An 18,919-nucleotide genomic window follows, 5' to 3' on the forward strand; every position below is an offset into this window, starting at 1 on the left:
TTGATGTGGCACTGAGGGTTGAAGAAGGATGGAAGACATTGTTGAAGGTCTGTGAAGCCTGGTCTTTCCAGTCATTGGTAAGGCACCGATATAAGATACCTCTGTGAATGAAAATAATTCAATATGCATGTAATGAAAGGAAGTTTTTATTTTTGACAAATTGGGAGAATCAGGACATGTATTTATTGAAGATTTTCAGAAGATGAACAAGAGAGACATGCCCAGTGACTTGGCAAGAGCTCTTAAGGAAACAAGAAAGAACACCATCTCAACTTAAACATGCTGGGACAGGGGAGGAGACCAAGAATGTTGACTTTCAAGAGCCAGAAAACTTCAGACATATGAATTAAATAAACATTGGCTTGAAGGAAGCTGATCTGAAGAGAGCAAATGTTTTGAATTATTTCAAAACTGGTCATGAAGTTGCTTTTGGAGAACACAGACGACTTCTTCTTGACACATGAACTTCATGCTGGTGGTCCTAGGGAGATGGTCCTAAGGCGCAGAAGGTCAAGACTGGCTCGCAGAGTGAACGGATCTGCTGGGTTCTCTTTAGGCAGCATCCCATTCAACTGCCCGCCTTCCTCTCTGTAATCGATTCCGCTCTGCCCTGCCTTTGCCAGGCAGACACATTCATTCTGATGGCATGTTTCCTGCTCTGTATGCAAAAGATATCCATGAGTATTAACTAAGTTTGCAAGAGGAATTAGGCTCCATAATAAATGCTTTGGCAAAGAGGCTTTGGGGAATAAAATTGTGTCTTTGGGCAAAATTCTTATAAACGAGACATCATCTTTGATTCAGAGGTTATAGTATTTTCTTCACTGTATCCAATATCCCCCAGCTCGAGGGCTCCTGCTCCATGTGGCATGATTGACTGCCCAAGGTGGGAGGGTAGTTCTATCCACTGCAGTTAAGTCAATGAAATTAGACATTGAGGAAAACACAAAACAAGCAGAACATTAGATTTTTTTCGGGGGGGGGGTGCTTTTTGTATTCTTAGCAGTTACAAAAAAAAAAAAAAAAAGCACTGTCTCCTACTCCACTCACCTAGCAGGAAACCATTTCAAATACTTGACAGCTTTTAGAAAAGCTGACCCTACTGTCTCTTTTGATATTAAAAGCAAGATGAAGACCATAACTGGGAAGGTGTGTCATCGTGCTTTATACTGTGGACTTCGCAAATTCATTTACCCAGAGCTTTTAAACCTGGGAAAGAGCCCATGAGTACAGATGAGGATGGATCTTTCAGGTTGCTCAACTCTCCATCAGATTTTAAGAGTAAACAAATTAGAGGAGGAAACAAGACAGAGTTAGACAAAGTTGATATAGCATCAATTCTGCTCAAGGCACTGCATGCTAGGCACGATGGCAAATTGTGTAAACCAGGTAATATAATGATGGCATAGGGTGGAAAAAGAGGCCAATATCTTATAAATTTCCAAAAGGAAATAAGAATCATTAATTACTAAACACATACAGAGGACAAGAAAGGAAATATAAGTGTTTTACTGAAAACTTTGCTTTTTACATATGTATACACATATATATAATTATTCATATTATTAATTATGTTAAAGACACAAAAAATTCTCAGAGTAATTACCTTAAAGTAGTTACCTTAAAGACATAAGAATATCCTCCTATAGAGCCATATAAGTGTATCTATATAAAGATATCTATACAAAGAGTTGAAGTACATATTTAGAGCTATCATTGTGGCAAAAGAGTGCATGGGCACATGTGATTTATAAGTTCCTTAGAGCTCATTTATTCAAAGAGACAGATGGTCAAAAGCATCTCTGAACGTATTTTACATGGATAATTTTAATGATATTATTATTAAATAGTTTTAAGCTAATATATAGTTTGCAAGTAGGTTCCAAAATCATGACGTCTTTGTCTCTCTCTTCCGCCTTTCCAAAGTCATAACTCTTCCCACAAGATGTTCTCAGTGTATGTTTGTCATAAGCAATATGAAAAAAAAAATAGTCTGTGAAATTAAAGATTCTTCTCAGAAACTGATAAATGGTAGGAGGAGATATCCTTGGGAACTTTGGGAAGTCTGCTCCAAGAGCCTGCCTTAGTGCAGATGGGCAGAACAAAATCATTCTACAAGGAAATCGCATAGGCCACCCCACCCCCCAATCAAAGGCTGAAAACTTCTTCTAGGGTAGTTTTGCCCCATGTTTTGAAAGGACTTATGTGACTTTGGCATATGTATTGGTTCCAGATTATCAGCTCTCTTTCTGGATTTGAGTTTTCTCATCTTTTAAAAATGTTCATGAATTCCTGGGAAAATCCCTGCTCTCATGAAATTTAGGTTTTCCATAAAGTAGATATACTGATATGCCGACCAAAATTTAATTTCTATTTCTTCCCAGGATACTTCCTGGATGAAGGCTATTTAAAACTTTCTTTTTCTAACTGCACTTGAAACAACCAAGTATGAAACCCTGTGAATGTTTACAGCCAGTATTTATATTTTGAGCACTTCCAAAAAAAAAAGATTATGGAATTTACTTCTCTCAGTTACACCAGGTCTTTGTCTCAACCAAAAGGGCACAAGTATTCTTTATTTTAATAAAAAGCTTGATAAGGAGTTCCCGTTGTGGCGCAGTGGTTAACGAATCTGACTAGGAACCATGAGGTTGCGGGTTCGGTCCCTGCCCCTTGCTCAGTGGGTTAACGATCCGGCGTTGCTGTGAGCTGTGGCGTTGCCGTGAGCTGTGATGTAGGTTGCAGACGCGGCTCGGATCCCGCGTTGCTGTGGCTCTGGCGTAGGCCGGTGGCTACAGCTCTGATTCAACCCCTAGCCTGGGAACCTCCATATGCCGCGGGAGCGGCCCAAGAAATAGCAACAACAACAACAACAAAAAGACAAAAGACAAAAAAAAAAGAAAAAAAAAAAAAAAAAAAAAAAAAGCTTGATAATATCAAGAAAAAAACTCCTGTGTATTCTCTGGCAAATCTAGGTAAAGTAAAATAACTGAACCCAAATTATAACACGGAAATTTCAAAAAACGTGTAAGGCTCAAACAAATCAATGTAGGTAATAAAATCTAAGGGGAAAAAAGAAAAAAATAGTCTTTCTTTTTTTATTTTCCACTTCCTACAGTAATGATTCGAATGGATGCTATTGAAATTTGCCCACAAGTTCATTTTGTGTGAAATTGGGGTGGGGATATGCAAGAAATAAGAGATGTCTAGTAGGAGCTCCTACTGTGGCTCAGTGGTTTAGAACCTGACATAGTGTCCTTGAGGATTCGAGTTCGATCTCTTGCCTTGCTCAGTGGCTTAAGGGTCTAGCATTGCCATAAGCCGCGGCATAGGTCACAGATGCGTCTCCGATTTGTCCTCTAGCCTGGGAACTTCCATTCGCTGAATGTGTGGCTGTAAAAAGAAAAAAAAATTGGCAAAGAAGATCAAGCCTCATAGGATGGATAGGTTTAGGAGTGGACACTTGGGCTTTAGGGTGTATTTGGGCTTAGAGTACATGAAAACTTTGGAAACAAATGTGTATTCATCTACTATCCCTAGAAACTATCTCTAAGCATCTTATTTTCAAATAATTTTCTTTTTTGTTGTTGTCTTTTTGCCTTTTCTAGGGCCGCTCCCTCGGCATATGGAGGTTCCCAGGCTAGGGGTCAAATCAGAGCTGCAGCCACCAGCCTGCGCCAGAGCCACAGCGACGCGGGTCCGAGCGCATCTGCAACCTACACCACAGCTCACAGCCACGCTGGATCCTTAACCCACTGAGCAAGGGCAGGGACCGAACCCGCAACCTCATGGTTTCTAGTCGGATTCTTTAACCACTGCATCACGACGGGAACTCCTTCAAATCATTTTCTAACTCCATTGTTTTTAAGAGGGTGGTTAAAAAGAAGAACAAGAAAGTCTTGTTAGGTCATGCAGATGCCTCAAACTCCCCTCCTCTTAGCCTGGTGGTCTCCTTTCCTGCAAAAACTATGAGGAATCTTCCCTTCCTGCAGCCTAAGTATGGGACTACACAAACAGGCCCTAAAACCCACGATGGTGTGCCTATGGAGATCAGTTTCTCTCTGTTTCTTCCTCTTAAGTTTTATGATATAACCAGCAGAGTGAAGGTGCAAGAATGAGGAGGGTTATAAATAATAACATAAAGAGGATATGTAGAAATTAGAAAAATAAGAGGGGTTTCTGCTTTTATATCCAGATGAGGGTGAATCCTGTTCTTCTCCAAATCCTCCTGTATTCTTCCCTCCCAACAGCCTCTGAATACCACCAGAATTTAGAAAAAAGACAAACAAAAAATATTCCAAAAAACAACAGGCATACTTTGAAGATGATTTTTTCCCCCTTCTTAAAAACCACAGCAACAACAATTCCAAACAAAACAAAACAAAAAAGAAAACCAAATTAGGCAATCTCAGGACTTTTCAAGAACTTAGGAAACTTTCTTCTCCTGGAGTACCAGTTGAGCCCTGAAATAAAGACAGACAGAGTCAAAGATATAATTCTAGTCTTCCCAAGCTGGCTTTTGGCTTCCTGTGTAGCAGCTGATTCTGCGAACTTGGCGTCAACAAGGGAGGTGCCCTCCCTGTGCGTATTGTGTGGGTGTGTTAATCTACCACCCATGTCAAATTGCCTCAGCACTAAGTGTATTTGAAAGGTTCAGCTTGTGAGGTGGCTGAGGATTTGGGGGAAGGGTAGCAAAAGCTTGGCTTTTCTTATCTCATTCAAATTGGTTTGGCCATCTCTGCGACCTTGCGTCTCACAAACATGAAGATGGGCGATCTCCTGGGGGACTTCTGGTACCTTCCCCTCTGTCATTTGAGGATTATATCTTACAATCTGTCCCCTAACACTTTAAACACACCCATTTAAAATAACTCCAGTAACAGGACCTTTAATTGACTCAGAGGATGGGCGGGAGGCTTTCCAGTATGATTGTCGTTTTGGTTCAAAGGAGAAGAATGAAGTTGATTCTGTGCCTTGTGTCCGAGTAACAATATGTGAAAAGATTCATTTAGTCCTTAATCCTTACGGAGAGTCTGAAAAGAGCTGATCGTTTAACAGCTACACAGTGTTCTGCTTTCGAGCTGTTTTTCTTATTTATGTCTTGGTTGTTAAAGCTCTAACCATTCCCTTTATTGTTCAGTGGAGAAAAAAAGAAAGAAAGAAAGACAAATTGGTATTAGCAATTCACAAAGCAATGACTCCACACTTAAAAATGAAATCTACTAAAGTCTTGCAGAAAGAAAAAGTTTGGTTTGGAATATTTCATGAGTCATTAGAGAACAGAGCCTCCTGAGTGACAACTGGTTTCTTGCGGAGACATATGGGACGATTAAAAAGAAAAAAAAGGGGGTGAAGGAGACCATCAGCTTTGAGCAAACTGATACAAATAAAGTGATCTTTGGTTTTTCCCCAGCTGGGGCTGGTCCAGTCAAGGCTGCCTTACGTGGGCACACGTGAATCTTCAAACAGGTATGGGACTGCGTTGGTCTAGGCATTTATAGCAGAAATATTGGGCAGTTTGGAATTTCCATCATAAAATATTTTTGGGGTGGGGGACACAGATAATAAAGTTTTCCTTTCCACTCCTATTTTCCACCACATGCCCAGTAGTAAGTCAAACTAAGAATATTTTATTACCATGCTTGGAAAGTAAAGGGCTTATACAGGCTAGTGACTCTAAGCAAAATGATCAGTGTTCTCCGTTTATTCTTTGCTGTTTTCTTTTCTTTTTACAGCCACACCTGCAAGTTCCCAGACTAGGAGTTGAATTGGAGCTCCAGCTGTGGCCTATGCCATAGCCACAGCAACGCTGGATCCTTAACCCACTGAGCGAGGCCAAGGATTGAACCAGAATCCTCACAGACACTACGTTGAGTTCTTAACCCGGCAAGCCACAATGGGAACTCCTTTCCTTTTATTCTTAACAAACAGTACTGATGTGTCTCCATCTGTTCTTGCCAGGTTGTATTGCTGTTTGACGTCACCTGGTGAGCTATCAGAGAACCAGCTAAACAAAAGCTCCCCAGATTTCCTAGGATGGGGAAAGGTAGGGGTTGGAGGAAAGTCTGCTGTTAGAGATAATAGTTCCTAATTTACCCTGGAGTGCTGAGTGTTTCACCCACTCCCATTAATGTGACTCCAAAGTTCAGTGAACATAGAACATAGGTTGAGAAACCCAGTTTGGCTGGGATGTGGATTTTTCGTACTCTATTGGATCATGATTTCAGACATGTACATAAGGATTCATCCTGATCCAGAGCAGTCCAGGAAGGTAAATAAATGAATCAAATCAAAACAAACAGGAGGCTCATATTTAATTAAAGTAGTGTAAGGTCCAGTGAGCTAAGGGCCATACCCAAGGCACACTATGAACTATACCTAATTACTCAAAGAAACAGAGGTGGCATCTAACATGTACTAAAATCCCATTTGAAAATGTTCTTCTCTTCTTTTCCTCTTTTTTAAAACTTTTGAAAGGAGCAAAGAATTTGGGATTCATTGTACCGAGATAAAATTCCAAAGGAAATTGGATGTCTAATTTGACAGGTCTCAGAGTGAGAGCTAGAAAAGTTCTTTTTTTTTTAGGGCCACACCCTAAAAGATAAGAGATATGGAAGTTCCCAGGCTAGGGGGTTGAATCTAAGCTGCCACTGCCAGCCTACACCACAGCCATACCAACATGGGATCTGAGCCGCATCAGTGACCTACACCACAGCTCATGGCAAGGCTGAATCCTTAACCCACTGAGTGAGGCCAGGGACTGAAACAGCATCCTCATGGATATTATTCAGGTTCATTACCGCTGAGCCACAGTGGGAACTCCTGAAAAGTATTTGAAGTTTTCTTATTGTGTTAAATTCTATATATAATGAAATATATATAATGTATAAATAATGATTACAAGGTAGATGAACAGTCTGGAAGAAGTCCTTGGATCTCCTAGATGGGAGCGCTGAATGGTTGAAAGCTGTTGGATATTCACCATCCCTCTCCCAGGTCTAGAATTAGTGCCAGTCATGGATGTCAGCTTAGATCTCAGGTTGAAAGTTTTATTTTTAGCGGTAACACAATTGTCTCTTGCCAAGAGCATGATTTATTTTAGTCTTAGTCAGACTTCATATATAAACGTTTAGGGCTTGCTTGAACCAATAAACCTTTATATTCTTTGAAAAACTGTGATGGATTATATGCCTGGAGAGTGTGTTCTTCCTCAGAAGAATAATTAAAAGCTTGTTCTTTTCCCATGCGAATCAAAAAACAAACCTACATGTGGCTTCCTAAGAGGATCAGGATACAAATTATCAAGACTTGAAGCATATTTCACAAGGGTTAGTCTTGAATAACAAAAATAAATTAACAAAGTACATGCAAATGAAACACAAATATCAATCATCACCATTTATATAATTATTACAGATAGAAAAACACGAGGAACTAGATTCAATATGTCAAACATGTTAATCCTTCAACAATCCTGCTATATGTGTGCGTGTATATATGTATACATATATATGCATATATAATTATATATATTCTTATCCCCATTTTCAGATATAAGGTGTTAAATCATTTGTCCAAGAATTCAAACCAATTCTTTTGGCTCCCTAAGTCTAGTTTTTATTTTATATATTTTTTTCGTATTACACATACATTGCAGCAGAGCCTGGCCCTGGAACACCCCAAACAGGGATGTGGCAAGCAGATATTTGTGTTCCCTTAGGTTCACGCTGGATAGTGACACCCCCGTGCCCCATGATGTTCCCCTGAACCTGATCCCTTGAACCCCTGACTGTTAGGTGACATGGTTATAGTAAATTAAGCTTCCAGGTGTAAATAAGATGGTTAACCAGCTGACCATAAAATAGAGGGTTTTTTTTTTAAATTATCTGATAGGGCTCAATTAAATCACAGGGGTCCTTAAAGGGGAAGAGGAAGAAGTAACTGCAAAATAAAAAATCAGGGCAATATAGTGTGGTTGGCTGTGAAGATAAAGGAAGAGGTCAATGAATCTAGGGATGTGAATGGCCTTTAGAAGCTGGAGAATGCAAGAAAATGGATTCTCCCTTAGACCCTGCAGAAGAGGAATACACCCTGCCAACATCTTGCTTTTAGCCCAGTGAGTCCTATTTTGGACTTCTGATCTCCAAAGCCATAAGACAGTAAACTTGTATTAAGCTATTGAATTTGCGGCAGCCACAGAAAACGAATATAGCCCCATTGGCTTGTACCCAACTCACACTTCATCTTCCAGTCTGGTCTCCTATTAGCTTCTGACTCTGGACCTTGAAGTTTGTAGAACACTGATGACCATCTTTCTTGAATTTCCCCAGTGGGCAACAGTGAAAACCTCATAATAGTCCTAGGATCTATTCTTTTAGGTTTCAAGTTCCAGGGATCTAATATTGGATAACTGGACACTAATAGCAGTCCCATACCTGTTTGAAGATTCACGTGTGCCCACGTAAGGCAGCCTTGACTGGACCAGCCCCAGCTGGGGAAAAACCAAAGATCACTTTATTTGTATCAGTTTGCTCAAAGCTGATGGTTTCCTTCACAGCTCACAACAATGACGGATCCTTAACCTGCTGAACGAGGCCAGGGATCGAACCCGAAACTTCATGGCTCCTCTTCAGATTTGTGTGAGCTGTACTGTAGGTCACAGTCGCGGCTCGGATCTGGCATCGCTGTGGCTCTGGTATAGGCCAGCAGCTGTAGCTCCGATTAGACCCCTAGTCTGGGAACCTCCATATGCCGTGGGTGTGGCCCTAAAAAGACAAAAGACAAGAAAAAAAGAGAAAGAAATGGACCATCATGGTAGGTCTAGCCACCATCTGTCACTATACAAATATCATTGATTATATTCCCTATGCTGTATATTACATCCTCATAGTTATTTTATAATTGGAAGTACATACTTCTTACTCCCACCACCAGATTGTTCTCTGTAACTATGAGTCCGTTTCAATTTTGTTTTGTTTGTTCATTTCATTTGTATTTAAGATTCCACATATAAGTGAATTCGTATAGTATTCGCATTTCTCTGCTGGACTCATTTCAGTTAGTGTAATACTCTGTAGGTCTATCCATGTTGTCTGAATGGAAAGATTTTGTTGATTTTATGGGTGACTATGTATATATCACATCTTCTTTATCAGTATCTGTCATCTGTCAGTGGACATTTAGGTTGTTTGTACATCTTAGATACCGTCAATAATGCTGCCATGAACGTAGGGGTGCATATATCATTTCTAGTTAGTGGTTTTGTTTTCTCCAAATAAATAACCAGAAGTAGAATTGCTGAATTGTATGGTAGTCCTACTTTTAACTTTTTTGAGGATACTGCATACTCTTTTTTTATAGTGGTGCACCTAATTTACATTCTTACTAACTGTCCACAAGGGTTCCCTATACTACACATCCTGGTCAACACTTACTTGTCTTTTTGATGTCATTCTGGCAGGTGTGTGGTATTATCTTCTGATGGCTTTGATTTGCATTTCCCTGATGATTTGTGATATTAGGCATCTTTTCATGTGCCTGTCATCCACCTGCATGTCTTATTTGGAAAAATGTCTATACAGGTCCTCTGCCCATTTTTCAATAATCTTGTTTGTTTGTTGTGATATTAAATGGTCTAAATTCTTCATATGTTTTGGATGTTAATCTCCTGTTGTTGTTGTTTCTTTTTCTTTTTAGGCTGCACATGCCAGGGATCAAATCCCAGCTACTGCTGTGAGCTATGCCACAGCTGCAGCAATGCTGGATCCTTAACCCATGCACTGGGCTGAGGACTAAACCTAGGCTGCCTCAGTGATAACACTGGATCCTTAACCCACTGTGCCACAGGGGGGAATCTCTTTTGGATATGTGATTTGCAAATGTCTTCTCACATTCAGTAGGTTGTCTTTTCCTTTTATTGATGGTTTCCTCCACTGGGAAAAGTTTTTCAGTTTGATGTAGTCTATTTTAAAATTTTTACTTTTATTGTCCTTGCCTGAGGAGACAAGTCCAAAAAAAAAAAAAAATATTGCCAAGACCAATGTCAAAGAGTTTAGTGCCTTTGTTATCTTCTAGGAGTTTTATGGTTTCAGGTCTTAAACTCAAGTTTTTAATCAATTTTTGAGTTTATTTTTGTAAACAATGTTACGACACTGGTCTAATTTAGTTTCTTTGCATATATCTGTCCAGTTTTTTAAAAATCATTATTAAAAGACTGCATATTCTTGCCTCCTTTCTCATTGATTAATTGACCATAAATCCATGGGTTTATTTCTGAGTTTGTTATTTTGTTCCATTGATCTGCATGTCTGTTTTTGTGCAGGTATAATACTGTTTGTCTAGTATAGCTTTGTAGTATAGTTTGAAATCATGGAGTGTGATACCTCCAGCTTTGTTCTTCTATCTCAAGATTTCTTTGGCTATTTGAGGGCTTTTGAGGTTCCATGAAGATAATAGGATTGTTTATTCTGGTTATGTGAAAAATACCATTGCTGTCTTGATAGGGACTACACTGAATCTGCAGATTGCTTTGGGTAGTGTAAATATCTTAACAATATTAATTCTTCCAATTCACGAGCACAGTGTATTTTTCCATTTATTTGTGTCATCAATTTCTTTCATCAATGTCTTACAGTTTTTGCAGAACAGGTCTTTCGCCTTCTTGATTATATTTATTTCTCCTTCTTGGTAATATCTATTTCTAGATAGTTTGTTCTTCTTTTAAGGCTGCACTTGTGGCATATGGAAGTTCCCAGGCTAAGGGTCAAATTGGTGCTACAGCTGTTGCCCTATGCCACAGCCACAGCAATTCCAGATCCTTAACCCACTGAGTGAAGCCAGGCATCAAACTTGCATCCTCATGGATACTAGTTGGGTTCTTGCCACCCTGAGCAATGATGGGAACTCCCTCATTTCTTTTTCTTGCCTAATTACTGTGGCTAGGAGTTCAAATACTATGTCAAATGAAAGTAGTGATAGTGGGTATCCTTGTCTTGTGCCTGATCTTAAAAGCTCTCAGATTTTCACTGTTGATCATCATTTTAGCTCTGGGTTTGTTATATATGGCTTTTGTTATTCTCAGGTACATCATCTCTATATCAAGCTTGTTGAGAGTTTTTATCATAAATGGATATAGAAATTAGTCAATTTCTTTTTCTGCAACTATTGATATGACATGTGATTTATCATGTTGATTGATTTGTGGGATTTGAACATCCTTGCATCCCTGGAATAAATCCCACTTGATCATAGCGTATGATCTTTTAAATGTGTTCTTGAGTTCAGTTTGCTTATATTTTGTTGAGGATATTTGTCTCTGTGTTCATCAGGAATATTGACCTGTATTTTTTTTCCTATTTTTTATCTTCATGTTGTATCAAGGCAGAAGGTTGGTCTAATAAAATGACTTAGGAAATATTCCTTCCTCTTCAATTTTTTGAAGAATTCAAGAAGGATAGATATTAATTCTTATTTAAATGTTTGGTAGAATTCACTTATAAGCTATTCAGTCCTGGACTTGTTTATCAAAATTTTAAAATTACAGATTCAATTTCATTACCAGTAATGGGTATGTTCAAATTTTCTATTTCTTTATGATTCAGGCTTAAAAGATTGTGTCTCTAGGAAGACACAATTCTAGGAATTTATTCATTTCTTCTAGGTCGTCAATTTTTCCATGTTTTTTTTTTTTTAAAGTTCTTGCTGTATTCATACTTTCTTCTACCAAACTTGGTGGGCATTTTTTTGACCATTGCTTTGAATTCTTTATCAGGTAGATTACTTATCTCTGTATACTTAAGATCTTTTTTTTTTTTTTTTGAGGTTTTGCCTTATTTTTTTCATTTGGAACATATTTCTTTCTTAATTTTGCCTTGCTCTCTTTGTTTGTTTCTATATGTTAGGCAAATAGCTACCTCTCTCAGTCTTGAAGGAATGGATTTGTATAGGTGGTGGTCCTTCTGGTTCCATACTGCCCTGCCCAGCTCTTTGCTGTCTCTCAAATCTTTGTGGTTTTCTTTACTGTCTGATTAATTCTTGAGTCACTCCTGTTGTTGATAGGGTGTTAAGACCTATCAGTTTTTCAAGGAGGATATTTCATTTAGCACCTAGCTTCAGGCTGATTGGATACCAGACCATCAGATGGTAGCTTTTAATGTATGAAGATACATACATTGCTTTGGGGCTACAGTAGTAACCCCTGCTGGCATCCAGACCAAAAGCTCTGGGGGTGTCCTCTGGGTGACAGTTTCAAAAAAACAAAAACAAAACAAAAAAATGAAAAAACAGGCCTCCTTACAATTATATAAGCTCCTTTCTGGGAAGTCTCATCAAGGGGTGTGTAAGGATGGTATCTTGCATGAGTCTCATTGAGCTCAGGAATGCCAGTGCCCTTGGCTACCAGGGCCAGAACAATAAGTACCCTTGTGTGGACTGCCTGCACCTACTGGCTTCGTGTAGATAGCTGGAGGGTGTCATCGGCCTTGTTGGTTTTCTAAGCCAGATGTTTTGGGGCCTCATCTCTTTAGTGTAGAACCCAGGGACTGAGGTACCTGGTGTGAGGTGCCAAACCCTAACTCTTGCTGGTGGAGAACCCATCTTTTGAAACCGCTCCCTATTGTGTACCTGAGAGCTGGGTTTTGGCAAGAGCATCTCTCTGCCTTTCCAACTTATTTTGATGTGGTCCTTTGTGTCCTTTGCTGTGGAAAAGGTGTTCAACCAGTTCTCAGGCTCTTTTTAGAGGCTCTTTTTAGAGGCTCTTTTTATAGCTACTCTACCTGAGTAGCTGTGTACCAGTTGTGTCCATGCGAGAAGGTAAATTTGGGCTCTTTCTATGCTGCCATCTTGAACCATCCACTTGAAATGGATTTTTTAGGTTATGTGGTCTAATAGTCTCATTTCAAATTCTCAACTTTTGGGTGGAGAAACAGGATCAGAGAGTGATAGGGATGGAGTAGGCACAGGTAGTTGTAGAAGTCCTGATAAAGGACCATATTTAAAGAGGGAAACTTAGGGGACATTGGGAGATCACTGTAAGTTAATAAATTGCTCAGAAAAGCCATATGAACAAGGCAGGCTTGCTTCATTAGTGGAGCCTCGAGAATTGCCTCAGGTCATTAGGTGGGAGATGGGATTAAGCCTGCATTCAAATTCAGACAAAAGGCAAGAATTTCAGGACCACCCTTCTGCCATATTTGAATACACACCTTACCAGATACTAAGGAGGAGCTACTATTCCCAGAAAGGAAGAGGGAGGCCTTTCCAACCCCCACTCCCCTTGGATGTTAAAACTGTGGCCCACCGGATCCTGGGGCAGAGCTTCTGTGCCTGCCCGCTTGCATTTCTCACAAATGTTCTGTCCTAATAAATCTGTTTCTGGCCTACCACTTTTCCTCTCACTGAATTCCTTCTGCACGGAGGCATAAAGAACCTGAACCTCAGTAAGTCCAGACATCGGGGGAGTAAAAACGTGGGTTCAAGTCCCAATCTGGGTTTGGCCAGGTTTGAGTAATAGCACATGGGTTCAAGTCCCAATTTGTGTTCTGGCTAGGTTCAGGCTGTTAGTGCTGTCAGTTTCAAGAGGTTAAGTTACTTGACAAAGATTTCACATCCAGTTAATAACCCAGATCTAGAACAAACTTTCCTGGTTCTTAGAGCAAAGTGCTTTCCTGGCCTTCACTCAAGCTGAGTTTGATTGTATAGGGGAAGTCTTAGAAAACTTGGTGGGATAAAGTGTTTGTTTTCCCCAGAACTCTGAAGATAGCATGGTGTCCTTAATTCTGAAATTCCAGCCCGGTATTTATTCTCCTAACCTACCACCAGTAACTTCATTTTCCTCCTGCTTCCTCCCTCATTCCCCAGCATAGGTAAACTCTGATTTGCATCTCAACAGGAAGCACACTTAAAATACATTCTTCAAGTGTTTACCTGACAGTGCCACAGGCAATACCAACAATGAAGAGCTAACACATCATATGTTTATCACTGGTCATGAATGTTCTCCTTATGACAGAATCCTAATCCACTCTCAAATATTTACCAAATCCACTGGAACTATTTATTAGAAGAATTTTTAAGTTTTTAAATAATTCATTTTCATCTCAGGCCCACAAAATAATGCTTGTCCCTGGTCCTTAACCATGACTTTTGATGAAGAGTAGAGTGGTCCATGCTTAAACAATTTTTTTTTTTCCCTTTTAAGTGATCATTATCTGCAACCAAGTTGGCCCTTCAACCATTACCTTCACCAATCAAGCACACGAAAACTCCTTCCTCCTGCTGCATATTTATTTGAATTGAACCTATAATTCTGAGCGCTGAACTGACTCTCTTATCTTACCTCATTTCCTCTGCTCTCCACCGGAGACCTCACTTACTGAATTTCTACCAGTTCCTTGACTTCACTGTTGTAATTCGTGCCTTAATGCCTTTGCTCTTACTGATTATTTTATCCTGAAGTAGAGCCTTTCACCTATTCATTTATTGCAGAGTGCATTTGCGTCAGAAATGAGGTGATGTGGTAGAGTGGCCAAGCACAAAATCTGTGAATTCATAGAAGGTGGGATACAGTCAAATAAAATGGCAGATACCAAAGCACGTAAAACAGGTACAATAGAATAAGTATAGATTTGCTCTTGGGGGAAACACCTAAGCTTGCCTTTGTGGAAAGGGTCTGTTTGAGGGAGAAACCATGGCCATTGTCACCACTGTATAGTGCAGGAATGACCAGTATATAGCATATGCACACTCAATATATATTGATAGGATTAAGGAGACCAGTCTGTGATGAAATGCCTCCTGAGACAGTTACCATGATTCTTTTATTTACAGAAGGCTTTGTATCATTAACATTTATTGTATGGGGAGTTCCCTCTGTGGCTCAGTGGTTAACGAACCCCACTAGTATTCATGAGGACATGGGTTTGATCCCTGACCTTGCTCAGTGGGTTAAGGATCCAGCATTGCCCTGAGCTGTGGGGTAGGTTGCAGACGAGGCTCAGATCCCCCATTGCTGTGGCTGTGGTGTAGGTCGGCAGCTGCAGCTCTGATTCAATCCCTAACCTGGGAACTTCCATATGCCACAGGTTTGCCCCGAAAAAGAAAAAAAAAACAACAAAAAAACCAAACAAAAAAACCCCCATTTATTGTTCGTCTAGATAGGGTTAATCAGAAAGTGGCAGAAATTGCTTAGATACTTCAGGTTTGTAAATCAAATGGCTTTTGAGTTATTTCCCCCATTAAATTATCTAGGTTGCCTGTTCAACTGAGTAAATTTAATCACTCTAAAGATGCATAAAAATTGGGGGGTGGGTAGACATGACAGGTTTTGGATCCTGGCTTTGCTGTTTATGCATATGCGATATTTGGCAGGTTACTTGACCTTTATGTGTTCTATTAAATGAGTATAAGAACGATAATCTTATGAGAATTAGAAGTAATAACCTGCAAAGGACCTTTTACCAGTGACTGCCACATAGTAAACACTCAGTCAGCCTTAGTCCTCTTTGCATCTTGTATCTTTGATGATATATATTTAGCATAGATTTTTAGAAGGCCTGAATATAGATGGAATTATGCACAAACAATTGACTGTCTACTCAGCATTTTTCACAGTCAATATCTAACACTAGAATGGAAAGAGTCAAGACTTGGAGCTTGGTTAAGTACATGCCCTCAAAGCCCTAGGAAAGGGCTCTATGAGGAAATTATAAGTTCCTCCCCTGTGCCTTTCATAGTCTTTGTACTTTTCTACCTTGAATTGCAGTTGTATATGTGCTTTAGTTATCCCATACTAAAATAGAAGGTTCTTAAAGCCTGAATCCATGGCTTCATCATTTCTGCATCCCTGAGTCCCCTCCTGGTAGCAACCTTGAGTTGAAAGCATGAAGACCAATGACAAATGGAGCAAACTGGACAACTCTCCTGCCTTCTAACTTTTAGGTTTTCCTGAATGAACAGCAGAGGAGAATAGCACGTGGTATTTGGTGGAAGAGACAACTCTGGAAGAAAAATTGTTCTCCTTATTTTAGGGAAATTATTGGGGGTGGTTTTTAAAGTAGAATATGGGGATATTAAAACAAAACAGAACAAAAAACCTTTCAAGTGATTTTTAAAGAGCCAGGTGAAATGAAACTCTGGAGAGTCATTACTGTAGGAACTCCGAGAGTAGCACTGAAGGCCTCCTATCCCAGGGAAACTATGTAGAGCCATCCTTTTCTAACTCTGTAGTGCACTTCTGCCATGGCTGGAGCTTCCGGGCCAGCACACACAAGCCAGCTCTCAACTTCCAGACCAATGACAGGGAGGCATGATTCAGATAAATCCAGTAGATGATTGGCCATTTGGGTCAGAATCGCCAGCCTCTTTCAGAGGTAAAGCTGTTATGGAGTGTCCCTTTTTCTTTGGCAGGGTCTCAGCTGCCCAGCTAAGGTGGGTTATGTCTACACTGAGAGTGGCATAGCCCATGCCAGGAGAAATGAGCTCTGTCCTTGACTTACCCGAGGTTCTGGCACACATGCAGCAAACAAGGCTCCTGACTGCCTCTGGATAAGCCATTTCACTTCTCTGGACCTCAGTTTTCTCTTTATGAGAAATATGGAGGTTGAACCACATTCCTTTTCATCTGGATCATTGTTGATGGTATCAGAACAAAAGCTGATGCCTCTTCATATTATCTCTGTGAAAAGATAAAAAAGGTGTTATAACTCCTTCACTCTCTAACATCAACATGCATCTGTGTGTGCAAGAGTACACACACACACACATACATACACACACTTGTCCTGGCATCATTTGTGCAAAGAATCTCCTTTTTTTTTTTTTTTTTTCTTTTTTTTTGGCTTTTTAGGGCCAAACCTGTGGCATATGAAAGCTCCCAGACTAGAGGTCAAATCGGAGCTACATTTGCTGGGCTATGCCACAGCCACAGCCACTTGGGATCCAAGCCCTGACTTTGATCTACACCACAGCTCACAGCAACACCAGATCCTTAAGCCACTGAGCCAGGCCAGGGATTGAACCTGCATCCTCATGGATATTAGTTGTTACCACGTGTGTGTGTGTGTGTGTGTGTGTGTGTGTGTGTAAAACTGAGTCACTTTGCTGCATACCTGAAACTAACACACCATTGCAAATCAACCATACTTCAATAATAAACAAATAAATATTCAAATAGAAATGTAAAACAGCTTACCGAATCTTCCTCTGGCAGTCTGACCTAATACTGCATGTTCCCAGGTAGTGGTCCTGAGTAGGTACTGGATCCCCCCAGTGCCTGGCACTATAGGCAATGACCAGCTGACTTTGAGTGGCCTTTAAGGGTTGATTCTATTGATCAGGTTATCAGGGCTGGCTGCAAATATCACCTCAATAAAAATCTCCGCAGAGCCCAGAGATTGTGAAGCCTTATGAATGCCTACTTAATAAAGCAATTTTTGGGAGTCAACCATCCAGTTAATAAGAACATTCAGCTGTGTCTTTAACAGCATTTGTTAATTTCTTTTCTCCTTGGGTTGATAAAGATCTGGTGGGGCCTTACCCATCTCTAGAATTCAGATCCAACTTGTTTTTTGTTTTGTTTTGTTTTTTTCTCCCCTAGAGAGCTTATGTTTTTACTAGCTAGAAAAACTGATGAGATCAAAGGTTATTCTTATTGGTAATTTATTGAGGAGAGAGAGCTGATTAAAAAGCAAAGAGAGAGGGGTTTAGCTCACACACATACACACAGACATAAATGCCACCTCCACCCTCCTGCTTTGCAGCCCCTACCATGGGGGCCTCTGGACACATTTGCATTGAGCAGGACAAATGGCCTATTTTCACTCAGCTGGACTCAGCTGCCTCCCACGTGCCGCTGCCTGGCTGCCTGCTCATTGTTCTTCAGGCTTCCAGCAGCAGGAGGCAGGGGACATGTGCAACCACTCTCACCCTCTGGCCCCAAATCCTGGCCCTTTTTCATCACACCACACACCCTTTCCAAGAACCTGAATGGGAATCCCCCGACCTCCCCTCTGATCACTCATTAATCTACCCCTTCAGCCTTTTGGCTGGTCTCGCCCAGCCCCTCTCCATCTACACCCCCACCTCCGGGAGGAAAACTTTCAAAGTGGAATCACTTCTTGTGAGCAGTAAGGACAATTCAAGAAGGCAGACCACCGTCTAGTGGCATCTGAGTGTTGAAAACTTAAAGCTCCATGCCTCGACCTTGTGAATGTCCTGAAATTTGGGAGGAGTGGACATATACCCATTGGGAGGCTACCTTAAGCCAACCCCTCAGACTTGTCTTTATGCCCTTACGGGGTTCCCTGGTGGCTCGGTGGGTTAAGGACCAGCGTTATCACTCCCGGGACGTGGGTTTGATCCCTGGCCCAGGAACTTCTGCATGCAATGGCTGAGATCAGAAGAGAGAGAGAGAGAGAGAGAGAGAGAGAGAGAGAGAGAGAGAGAGAGAGAGAACCTACCCTTAAAGAGACGTTGCTGAGTTGGCTTTCACCTTTAAGAAGTTGCCTTTCTAGTTGGGAAGATAAAACATGACCACATGAAGAGGAAGTAAATTATGAATTGCAACGGAACACAACAGCATCAGAGGAGGAAAGGTGAATTTCAAAGCTAGAAGACTCAGGAAAATCTTGAATGAGGAAGTGGGATTTGATTTGAGACTTAAAGGATTGGCGAGATTTGCACAAATAGGGTGGGGAGAGAGAGCAGTGGTTTGAATAACGAGGAGGCAGGAATGTGAGAAAGAACAGCATGTAAATACAGGACAGCAACTATAGCGTCACTGGGCAGAGGGTTGGCTCAGGTGCTGAGCCAGTGCCGAACGAACCTGGGAAGCTAAGAGAGGTTGGGAGTGGAAAAAAGGGTTCAAGAGACCTTTATTTCTCCCCTTCTCTGACTGCCGTTGGACAAAGAGTCATTTGCAGCA

At 40.6% G+C, this 18,919-nt stretch overlaps 1 long non-coding RNA gene across 1 annotated transcript; it reads right to left on the minus strand.

Moving 5' to 3' along the window:
* On the minus strand, positions 2 to 18,686 carry LOC110261537. Its single transcript, XR_002345755.1, has 3 exons — positions 18,456 to 18,686; positions 16,494 to 16,672; positions 2 to 658 (listed from the first exon to the last, which is right to left on the minus strand). It is a non-coding gene; the product is annotated as an uncharacterized LOC110261537 (long non-coding RNA).

The sequence above is a fragment of the Sus scrofa genome, chromosome 7 (assembly GCF_000003025.6).
Source record: "Sus scrofa isolate TJ Tabasco breed Duroc chromosome 7, Sscrofa11.1, whole genome shotgun sequence".
Lineage (NCBI taxonomy): Eukaryota > Metazoa > Chordata > Mammalia > Artiodactyla > Suidae > Sus > Sus scrofa.